Source organism: Phlebotomus argentipes, unplaced genomic scaffold, assembly GCF_947086385.1.
Source record: "Phlebotomus argentipes unplaced genomic scaffold, Phlebotomus argentipes genome assembly scaffold_18, whole genome shotgun sequence".
Classification (NCBI taxonomy): domain Eukaryota; kingdom Metazoa; phylum Arthropoda; class Insecta; order Diptera; family Psychodidae; genus Phlebotomus; species Phlebotomus argentipes.
In genome coordinates, this window is record NW_026776177.1 from 5,875,951 (window position 1) to 5,888,379 (window position 12,429).

Here is a 12,429-nt window from a genome sequence, read left to right on the forward strand (position 1 = left end):
TTATTTGAGAAAATATTAAATTTTTGAATATTTTGAAATTTCATTTGAGAAAATTTTTAATATCTGAATATTTTGCAATTTTATTAGGGAAAAAAATTCTCATTTAATTTTTTTTTCATTCAAAAAAATTTAAAAATCTAAATATTTGATTTTCGTGAAGCCATTATAAGATTTCTCAAGAATCGGCCATTGACTTTCCCTTTGTGCTTTTCTTTGATCAATTATTATGGAATTCTTGCTCTACGCTAGACAAAAGCTGCAGTGTTTCATCTCTTGGGATTAAATTTTATTTTTTCCCATTTCATGTGTCCACCTAACTACATATAGCACTGTTAGTTTCGCTCCCGCTTTTCTGTGGTTTCACCAACTCCATGGGCGAGGTGAGAAAATACCATCAGTGAGAAAATATCGTCAGTTTTTTAAGAGCCACGTGAAAAGGTGATTTATGGCGGACTCGCTTTTATTCTCTGCGGTGCAATTTCCGTCACAGGCCAGTCACTCCATTCAGTCCTGCAGGGTCACTATATACAGTCAATGCACATCTTCCCACCAGACGCGAGTGAGAAACCACGAAAGCAGATAAATTTTGCATTCCAGCGACGCGCTAAACCCGCTTCTCTGGGTTGCCTTCCAATGATTGGGGTCGAGATTGTTTTCCTCCCGTGTTTTGTGTCCAAGCATGAAATTAAAGCTTCGCCTGAGCTTTTGAGGGGGAGCGAAAAGTTTTTCCGCGTGGAATGTCGCAGAACAGGAGGAAAATGGATGCGAAGAGAGAAAGCTCCGCGTCTAAGTACACAATCAGACATCAATTTGAGCAACGAAACCAAACTTAAGGCCAACGCAAATCCAAAGACAAATCCCTTAAATTCCATAACAACAAGTCAGGGATTACGCTTTGGTCCTTTTCCGTATTCCTTTTGCACACTGAAAATATTATGGGGGAAAATGTGCGCTATCAAACTGAATTATTGTACTTTTTCCACCCTAAGCTCTTTATATTGTTTTTCATACTCATTTCTCAACCAATACAAACAGCGTCACTCTCATTTTAAGCTGCCCATTATTAATTTTTCATGTGCACCACACAATCCAACTCAATGGTGGGTGTATTTGGACAGAAATCAGTGATTTATGTGCATTCCATGCTATGATTCTATGTGCTCAAAGTGAGCACAGTCACATGGAATATGCTCACGCTGTGGAGGGCTGAGAAAATGGCATAAAAATAAACTCCGAAAATTGTATTGTGATAGTTCCGTAAATATGTGCACATATTGAGGGTACTTTATGTGCCCGCATGATTGTTAAAAGTCGTAAATCTTCACATAAATAGGCGCCTTTTTTGCCGCAAAAATAATAGCCATAGAGTTTTACGCAACTCTCTCGCAGCGCTTGTAAGAAGCGCTTCATGGCTCCTTTGGGGGGCGAAAGACTCTCCTAAAATTTAGAGTCACTTTCGAAGCAATTTGAAATTAGCATAAATTTGAGGCCTCGAAAATTGGGTAATTTTATAGGCTAAAATAGAGCGTGTTTGTGGCGCAACATTGAAAAATATATTGGAGGGAAAAATTCAAGAAGCAAATAAGACGAAGCATGTGAATATTTTAAATACAAAAACTAACTGAATTCTTCAGCACAAGCAATTTAAGCATGAAATGCAGGATAGAAAATTCCTTGTTGTGATTTGAACAAATAACCATCAATTGCTAAATTCGACGTATTCTTCGAAAATCACCATTATTATGAATTCTGGCACTTTTGATTGACGATCCCGGTCGCAAATTGGCGGTGCATAATTTCACTCTTGTGTTTGACTTTCACAGTCAAATAAATAGGATGATTTACGATTGTTGGATGGCAGAAAAAAAATCACGACCCCTGCGCCTGAATGCCAATTGTGCCGTCAGGAAGTGACGTAATCGACAAAATATCGTTAGCTATAAAATTCGATTAAAGCGGAAGTCAGAATTTTGTAGCAATCACTGTCAGGCATCAACTTCCCTATTGTGCCGGCCTGCAAGCAAGTAATTCGCTGTTTTACGTGCCCCGAGACGAATCAAAGGCCGCCCCAACGAGCGCGTGCTGCGGGGAAAGGCGCTTTTATAGTCAGGGGGTGAAATTTATGAACTGTGTGAATCTGACGAGTGCCATTTATTGCGTGTTGTGCGCGCCAGGAACTCGCGATCTATTTGTAAACCGCCGGAGAGCTTTCCCAAAAGCTGCCCACAGCTTTCGACTATTGATTGATTCCTCAGCGCCGACTGAGAGGCTGCAAATGACATCCTGACAATTTGGGCACACTACTATCGATGATTTTGAGTCCATCTGCAAATTTGTAACCTTGTGATAAATGCCAAGGGGGATATAATACGGCTAAACAGCGTACAATACATCCACAATTTCAGTGGATGAATCACAGACACTTTAAGAACTTTGGCAGTGCTTAAAACACGCGTTTTCCTTATTTTCACCTCTATTTTCGGGACTTTACACATTTTTCCATCCGCCTAAAGTATCATAACCTCAAATTCAGAAGTCTTTGACCTAAAAACACAAAAATTTTTACATTTTTAACTCTAAAAATTTACGGAGAAACCCTTGATGATTGCCTGATTAAGAATTAAATGCAGCATATGCTGCAGATGAAAAATTATGAAGAGAAAAAAGGCATTTTAATCCGGACGATTTTTCTTTAATGAATTTCTCGGCATTTCCACCACGACGGCGCCGTGAGATATAAACGTTGAAGAAAATTGCTTGAAAAACTCCACTATACTCTTGGACACTATCTCATAATTAAATCTATAACGTTTGCCATAATGTATGCATAAGAAAATGAAATTAAAAGCACATTTCGGTGCTCGAGAGCTGAAGAATAACTCAAGAAATCGCTGCATTCGAGCCACTGTTCCGGCACGAAGGGGTGCTTAATTGGCATTGAATTCTGTGGCTAAACTGTATGGATTTTTCTTGCAGAGGCAAAAAACCTTGACAGAAACAGAGTAATGAAATTTCTCAAGATGACATTCAACAAAAAATTTGGTGCGTATTCAACCACTTGTCCACCTCTTTCACATTTCACAACTCATGAGAATTGTTTCTGTTGAGAGAATGTTAATTGCGGCACTTTTTTTACTAACGCCCAGTCATATACTTTATGATTTATGATTAGGGGGATTTTCTTTAGATTTCTCCACAATTAAGAGGTTATACTTTTTATTCTGGTCATTTTCACTCCTCAACCCTTTTTTTCGTCTTCCATGCGATGGCAAAGAATGAGTTTTCACCCCCCATTTTCTTTCATTCCCATTAACATAACTTTTTCTCATGATTTCCTGTGAGAGCAAAAGTACTCTGAAACTGAATTTTTCACACTAATAGAATGAGCTTTGAGTGCTTCTTTTGCATAATATTTCTCATTTTGTTTATATCATTTCGGACTCAGTTTGAAATTACATTAATGAAAACATATCTTGTGAATGGTTTCGCATTTTAAATTCTGACATAATCAAATATTTGCACAAAGGAAGCGCATCACATCAACTTAATGAAACTTATTTATTCAGTGGAAAAATGAGTTTTCGGCCAGTTTTATTTATTTTAGCTGAGATAGACAAGATGGTTTATCTCGAAACAATATTCACATTTTGACTTCGAGACACTTTTACTCTTATTGCTATGAATTTTATCCCAGAATTGATAAGTTTTACGGCAAATTAAACTCTTAATATCGCTCAGAACGCTGAAGATAGCAATAATCGTTTATTTGATGCATGAACATAATTTAATCCCACCTGAAACTCCTCTTTATCGATTTCTATTGATGCGGCGCATAAAAATGACTTTCAATCAAGGTTTCACTTGAGACGAGATATTATGCCTTGAATCTGTACACCACTTGAACTAATTTAAGTCCTTTCAAACGTGGAAGTGAGTAAATTGAGGGAATATTATATTTTATTTTCATATAATTTGAACAATTTTTAATAGGCAAAAACCAAAATCGTGATCTCTATTGCAGGAAAATAAATAATTTTGCCAATTAATAAGATTGTTTCCATTTTCTATCGCGAGAATTGATATTTTTGGAGGTTTATTGTCACTTCTTAAGCACTTCTCTTGAGCCGTTGGTATTTTACAGCCACAAAACGTCGCATATCTTGTTGCATATTCTATCAATATTAAGAATTAAATTGAAAAATTGAATAATCACTCTCAAAATGGGATTATTTGATACTTTTTTCCTCTTTGAATCAATGTATAATTGAAAAATAATTGATAGATATTCGAAAAGTTTCTGCTTGAAAAGTCCGAAGACGTGATGAGAATTTTCCCATCACAAAATAAGTGAGAGCTTTTTGCAGACTTAAAGGAGAAATCAGATAATGGATTTTCGAGTGCATTAAGAAACTATGTATAAATGCTATTCAATGTTGAACATTCCATGGAGAAAAGCCACAATGTGAAACTTTCTGAGGTATTTCAAATATTTTTCACAATGTTTGTATGAGTTTGATAGAAATACCTCTCGAGATACTCTTCAAAGATGATTTTATATCCATTCTTCATTCTCCAGACGATACGCCACAACACCTTTGCCATTGAGTTCAATGTGAAATTGAGAAATGCCCTAAAATACCGCATTTAATCAAAATTTAACCATACATAACTGAGAATAAAGTTCCATTGCTGAATATGGGAATCCTTTGGAGCATCGTGCCGAAGGAACAGAAAAACAGCTTGCGAAAATTTTCCAAGTCACAAACTTCAATTCATACGCTTTACGACGACTCAAATAAAACTATACTATTTCCATTTCCGACAATCAATTGTGGAGTTTATTGATTGCAGCAATTCGACATATCCGGGGGTGTGACGCCGAAGGGGTGAGAGCCACCCTGTCGTCGCTTTACGTGCACAATCATTCCGGAGGATCCGCCGAAGTACCAATGCTTAAAATCATGAATAGAATTTTCCTCTGATGGGGAAATATTCAATATTTTCCGAGTGACTCACTTGGCGTGAGGCAGATTCAAGGGGGAGATAATACAGTCGAAAGTGGTGTACAGCTCAACAGAAGTGCTTAAGAAGTGGAAATGTTCAAAAACTTGCAATCTTCCTTCTCTGAGTGCTTATTTTACTAAAAAATCATCCAGATTCTTTGGATTTCTTTCGATTTTCACGCAGAATCAATCATAAAAATCTCTTTTTAAGGTTATGTAACGAATCAAGGACAGATTTAATGAAAAATTCGAATTCTAACACATTAATTCTTATGCTAAAGCCACCAAGATTCCTTGTCATTGCAAGAATTGAGCATTTGATGCCAAAAAAACACTGTAAATTGCATTGAACTCGAACATAACCTCAAAAATAGTCATTTAGACTTGGAATATGTTCATTTTAAAAAATTTCTGCATAATTTTGAATCTAAATCTGCTATTTTGAGTTCATTGGCAAATAAATAGTTGTTTTTGTGATCTAGAAAGCTTCCAAACTGAGTTTTTGAAGAGCTCTTAGTAATATTTTTGAGGTTATGGTCAGAAAAGATGTTCAAAAGAGTATTCTCAAATTAATTCTAGCAGAAATATCGGATGGAAAGTCAAGAGATTTATTATAATTTGGCAAATAACGTGGAAACAGTCTGAAAACTTCAGGTTCGAGAAGTGTCAGGCAATTTTGGAAGTATCTCCCCCTTGGGCAGATACAATATGGCGCGAATGGTGGTTTGAGGGGCGAGTGAAAGAAAAGGGGAGGCCCGTCTCGCCACCATCTCAGCTCCCAAACATGCTAAACCCCACGCAAAGTCGTTGATGGTTTTGTGTTGGAGGAAATTGTTCGGCTCGAATTTATTGGCTTGTCGACGCTTTTTCGCTTGTTTATTTGCATAAAACACAATAGAACCACATTATTTGCTCACGCTAGAATTGCTTCTTACAATCAAACGCCGCAGAGAAGTCTAATTCCATCAGCGCTCAAGTGAAAGAAAATCTTCCGGAGGAGTTTCCATTCGTGTGAGTTCACAGACCTCCAATAGTAAATGAATTCTGGCTTTTTGGAAAATCAGAAATTCCTCCACGCTGAGTCTAATCCCAAAAAGACAAATTGTCTGGAGACGCAGAGGAGAACCGAAAGAATGCCAATGCCGAAGAAGATATTGTCAGCATTCAAATGGAACCACTCTAAATAAATTGACAGTATTATCTCGTCTTTTTGCCAATCAGGCCAATTCCTGAATCAGCCTTTCAAATTAACTCTTGCAGACATTTAAATAAATTCTCCGTGTCTCGTGGCCCTGATAGTCCTCACACCCCACTTTCCCACCCACCCTTGTGACGGTGTTGGCAGTGGTGGATGTGAAGGAGGCGCAAGAAATCGGAAAATTCGAGATCTTGTGAATATATCAAAGGGTATAGAGACTATTGTATCGCTCTCTCTCTGGCATTCCGAAAAGCTTCAGGGATTTCTTGCTACCTTCAGATTTCTGACCTAAACAGATTTCGAGGAGAAATTCATTGATTTGTGAAATCAAATAAGCAACTTTACTTCTCTCTTCAGCTCGCCTTTCACAAAAGGGGTGCAAAGGTAGTGATTATTTCTCATATCACCATCATTTCATCGACTTTTCCAACTCACTCAACCGTATTATTTCTCTTTTCCTTCGTATCTTCAGTCCCCGGATAGAATCGCAATAATGATTTCCCAGGTATTTTTGCATTATATGTACATTTTGCAGGAAAGTGGAATCATATATTGATTCAGGAATTGAATTCAGATAGATTTACAAATGATTTCACTAAACTTTTCAGCTATCACTGCAGTTCAATAAATTATTGAGAATATTTCATGTAAAATGTTCGTTTTGTTGTAAAAATACAGCAGCAATATTAACCTGAGTTTGAAATCGACAAATTTCTTTGCGAAATGGAAGCTTCAATGAATAGTTCTTTTTCTTTTCATTAATGTGCAAGAACTTCTGGTTCTACAGGATATTTTTGAGAGCTTGACTTTCAGAATACATCGAGGGGTTTACTAATATGGATTTTGAATACCTCAGCATCTTGTGTCTTCACTGCAGTGCATTTCATTTCGTCGCTTCGAAGAGAATTTCGTTCAAGTTTCAAGAAAAGAATTGAAAGTGAAGAAGAAAAATGTATTTCTGGTGTCAAATTGTCACGTGAGACGAAGATTTTAAAGCATTGAGAGAGCTTTTTCAACCCCGTTTGGAGATCATTTATAAAGTCCATAAGAACGTGATAAATAATTATACGGAAAAATCATATCATATTCTGTGAATGCTTAAAGAAAAAATATATAAGTCTGTGGTTTCCATAGAAAAATTAGAAGATTTTGTGAGAAAATCGTATTTTGTTACTAAAAAAAGGAATTTTAGGTTGAGTTTAAGAAGAATATTGAATGATTAAAGGACACTTTACGGGTATTATCTACTCTCGACTACAGATTTTCGTTAGCATTATTAAAGATTCATTTATGTGCAAAAATTAGGAAATTTTTCCAGTCTCACACTCGTTTTATCGTAAAACCCTGCACAAAACCGTAAATATCCGATTAAAGATCAAGTAATATTATAATATTGTCTATTCATTGGTGTTTGCAAGCTTTTCAGCTAAATAAATAGATTTTTACTATAGAAAATATTTGTTTTTACCGAGAATTACAAGAAATAAATGAATTGAAGAAGAAAAGGTTTTATTTTGGAATTCTAATTTGCATCCTCAATATTAGCAACCCCTTGGAATACATTGACAAGGTGCAAAATGCTGGCGGAACAATTTTTTCCCCTACATACCTTCCCATTCTTATTATGGCAGCACTTCCTAAAGGAAAGTTGAGACTTTTCTCAAGGTTTTCCCACTCTGCCGCTGAAACAAATTATTTAACTTTTTCTCGAGAAAGTGGAGGCGATTCTTAAGCGGAATTTACGACACTCCAACCTGCGATGCTTGCAGAGTTCCGGCGAAATCCACCCTCGGACTCATGCATAAAGTGGGTCACTCTCGGGTTCGCATCTCGAGGACACGCTCTGCCGAAAATAATGAAATTGACATGCTATTTCCACTCGGAGAATTGTAGCTTCTGGGGCTCAAAGGTTTTACGCTCGTACGTGTTCACAGCGGAGGCCGCAGGTCTTAAATGTTGCTGCCACGACCCAAAAACCCCCGCCCAGGGGCCTCTCTTCACGCCCAATTTCACGATGAGAGACTATGTGGTGTCAGGATCTAATTGGCACCCATGTTAATGCTCTGTGACTATTAAATGAGAAATTCCCTTTGCCTCGCAAAATACATTAGATATGACACTGCTGAGAATTTCAATTTTGCGACATTCGCCCAAGTAATGGGTGAGCTTTCTTCCAAAGCAACATTCATGCCATCCCACAGAATTCATATTAATACATTCATCATTCACTTCTAACCTGACGCGTGCTCGAGAGCTCCTCAAAGGCACTTTCACTGCCTTGCGAACTCACTCACTCAACACTTTAATCCAATATCTCTCGACTCATCTAAATTACGCACATTCTAAATGAGCTCCGAGAGTCCTTTGAACTGTTGTAGAAAATGTACAACAAAATCCCTGCCATTAAAGGGAAAGTCAGTCTAAATACTCCCAGGATCAATCGGCAATTAAAAAATAACTAATTGCGTTTAAATAAATGAATGCGAAGAATGGAGAAATATGTCGTCGTTGTTGAGCAAAATACGTGACAGTGAATTGAGTGTCTCTATTTGCTCACACAATAATTTACGAGGTATTGGAAACTTAAAAATTTATTTCTCCGCAGTTGTTTGAGTTTCTCAGAAGCAAAGTACTTCCATTTGATTGATTATTTCCAGCCACAAAAGTCTTCCACACACGCTTTTCTTCCTCTCAATTTGAGAACGGAGAGTGTAAATCTTTGCTCAAGCCTTTCACTGAATATTGCGTTGATTGATAGAAGAAAATGTTTAATATCCAAAAAAAATATTCACATGCTGTATATTTTCAACTTTACCCCAGGAAAAAGTCACTTGATATTCACGAAATCACCTCAAAAGTTTATGTTATGAAGAATTCCAGGGGAGAGTCCTGAAATGTGTATAAAAGTTAAATCTTGTGGAAAGTTGAATATCTTAGGAGGTCAATTGAATTTTCCTCCCTCCAAACTTACCAAAATGAATCCCAAATGAGACATTTTATTCATCAATTTTATTCATATACTTTTCCTCATCGACAGTCAGCAAACATTTTTACAAGGGGCAGCAAATATTTTTTTATATTGATAAAAATGCCAAAGAACACAGGTTTGTGCATGGAAAAAATGGGGAAAAAAACTTTTCCGGTTTGATTTTCTCATGAATATCACATGACAAAGCCATGAAATGAGCTTCGAGGGGACAGAAAAAAGAGTGTATCGAAGCCAGAGGGAAGTAATTGATAAAATTACATCAATATCGATTGTTTACCCATAGATAATGGCATTAATTACGATGAATAATTTCATAAATTGCTCCATCGCTCTGGTTGTTGATAAACAAGGCTGCTGTAGAATATTTCCCGTCGCAATTTTACTAAAAAAAAATCGCTACAATGTCTTCACATGATACAAAATACACTGAATCTTGTATTAAACTTATTGGCTTGCAATGTGTATATTTTGTCACTTCACTGAATAGAATACAGAAGAAAAATATCATCGTTTGTTTAAGGTGGAAGAAAGCACAATCATTTATCGCTCTAAATGCCTAAACAGTTCAATTAAGGGAGCAAACAAACGAAGCAATTCCACTGAGAGTATTTATGTTTTACTGGCTGAAAAAGCGTCACTGTCGATGGCACAAGAAGACGCTGGTTTGAGGCGAAAAGTCGACAATGACGCCAAGGCGGAATTTCCGTGTTTACCTTTGCCTCCTGAACTCCTTGACTTTCTTTCCCAAAAAGCCCCGAGAATATCTTCACTGGCACACTCACTGAAATTCATACAAGTCATTCCCGTAAATACAGAGATAATCTCATTCTTGAATCACTCACAATAGATTTGAGGACTTCTTAACTTAATTTCATCCATTTTCCCCTGCACGAGGTGCTCCTTTTCTCCGCCCATACGAAAGTGGACAATCACACCACTTCCGAATGCCCTTCAATGCGGACTTTAATTCACCGCCAAATGCGGAGTTTTCAGACTTCTTCTCTTCCCCATGCACAGAATTGCCCTTTGTGATGTTGAGAAAGTGGCAAGTTTCCTGGAAATTTGCCGAACAAAGTGAAGCCATAAAAATTTAATCACAATTCCAACAATTGTTTCATTTTAATTCAAATACAGACTTTCGCTAATGAAAATTCTCCTCTTGGATTTTCACTCTGGGCCATCAATTGCACTCTGCCTACGCTCTTGGACGCCTCCTGACCTTTGCGATATGGATATATATATATATATTTTCCCATTCAGCTGATGGCGTGAATTTTTTAATTCCTCGTCAGTCTGTGCAGAAATACTGCAGGAGAAATTCCGGGTATTTTTCCACAATTGCCGACTTTAAACTTCAGCATTCCTTTTAGACTAAAACGTAAAAAAGATAACTTATTCATTGCAAAGAAAATAAATTTAGATACTTTTGGAATGATTCCTTTCATTCGAAATGGTTAAAGCTTCACTCACAGGTATTTTTTGCGGCTTTTCCATCTACATTAAAAATTTATGCTATCATGATTATTTGAGCAGGCAATTTCTCATGTAACTAACTCTTTTTTTTTCAAGTGACGATAATTGATTTTTTATTGCCGCCAGCCAACAACTGTCAATGCATGAAATTATTTTTATTTTAATACACCATTGCCAGCACTGTAATCTGCTTATGGCACTCTTTTGTCGATTAAATTTCATCATAAATTCAGAATTCATATGCAATTTGCCGGATGAAAAAAAAACTCCTTTCATTATAAAAATAACACATAAAATTCGCTATAATGTGACTTTTATTGTGTAGTGCGTGACGTGATATTACATATTTCCATCGTTGAAAAAACTACTTCAAAAATCACATTTTCAATTTCTGAACAAGTGCGACGGGGGTGGGAAATTTCCACCCCAGAACCGCATGGATATTTGCAGATGGTGCAATGCATTCTTGATCGCGCCGAGGGTGGAAAAATGCTATGAGGGAAGACTGAGAGCGATGCAACTTTTGCCAAAGCTTTTAAGCTGATTAGCAGCTAAAATTGCATATAACTCATTTTGTGTCGACTCTCGCAAAGCTTAGTGAATCGACAGAATTTTCCCCGAGATTTTCCACCCAATGTTGTGTACGAATGGCAAAGACACATTCCTATAACTTCTGCGTTCCAACCGGCTAAAACCGTCAAAGTCAATAGATTGTTGCATTTATCGGTGGTGGAAAATTGCTCGTGAGTGTCAAGAGAGAGAGAAAATATCCATTAAAAGTTGTTTGATTTTATTCTCAACACTTTTGGTTGGAGAATTTTATGGTCGCTCTTTTCCGTCGCACAACACGAAAAGTGCCCTCAATATCTCCACTTGCTCCTCATCATTTTCACAGCTGCCACAATTGCGAGCTCTCTCGGCCAGCGAACTCCTCATAATCCAACCAACAAGCACATAAAACAGACAATTAGGAACTGGGGATGGTCATCAACTCATCCAGTAGATAGCGAAAGCTGCCGATTAGAAGCTTTCAGTCTTGAGCAAAAATTAACGTGTAATTTCATCTAATGAAAATTCCCTCAAGTAATAGAAATTCCAATTTTTATCAAATAGGGGAGAAAGGGGTTATTTTGTACGAAAATTTAGTGCATATTATTAATTATTTTCCACAGAGATAAAATGTTGGAGGAATATTCGATTCGATCTTTTGAATTGACTCGGAAAATGTAAGGATTTTCTACTGAATTGGCTTTTCCTTTCACGTGGCAATTTTGACAAATTTGCCCCACTTTGGGGCACATTTTCGGACGATTTTGGTGCTCATTTGGACTGTAATATTTCACTTATTTTTAAAGCGAAATCCAAGAGCAATAATAAAAAAAGCCTTCAAGTAACTAAATAAAACTTAAATATTCTCATTGTGTTCTGTAACTTAGCAGAGATACATTAGCAGAGTTTGAAAAGTTTTCGCGTCACCCAGAAAAACTGCGCAACTTTTCCGCAAAGGTCATTGCGCCGAAACGAACTTCAAATATGTGAGAAATTATTGGAAAAGTCTAATGAGCTTTGTGGACAATGACTTGTGAATGCTGAGCAAGAAACTGAAATTTCTAGCATATCTTCTCAAGACATTGCACAATATCCCAATTAACCTCTGTCCCATTCTTCCCCGCTCTCCCTTAATATATTTATTTCTGATAAAGGATTCACGGATATTGCATACGGTGTTTCCCAATTATTCGTTGTAAAAGCATAAATTGCAGTAC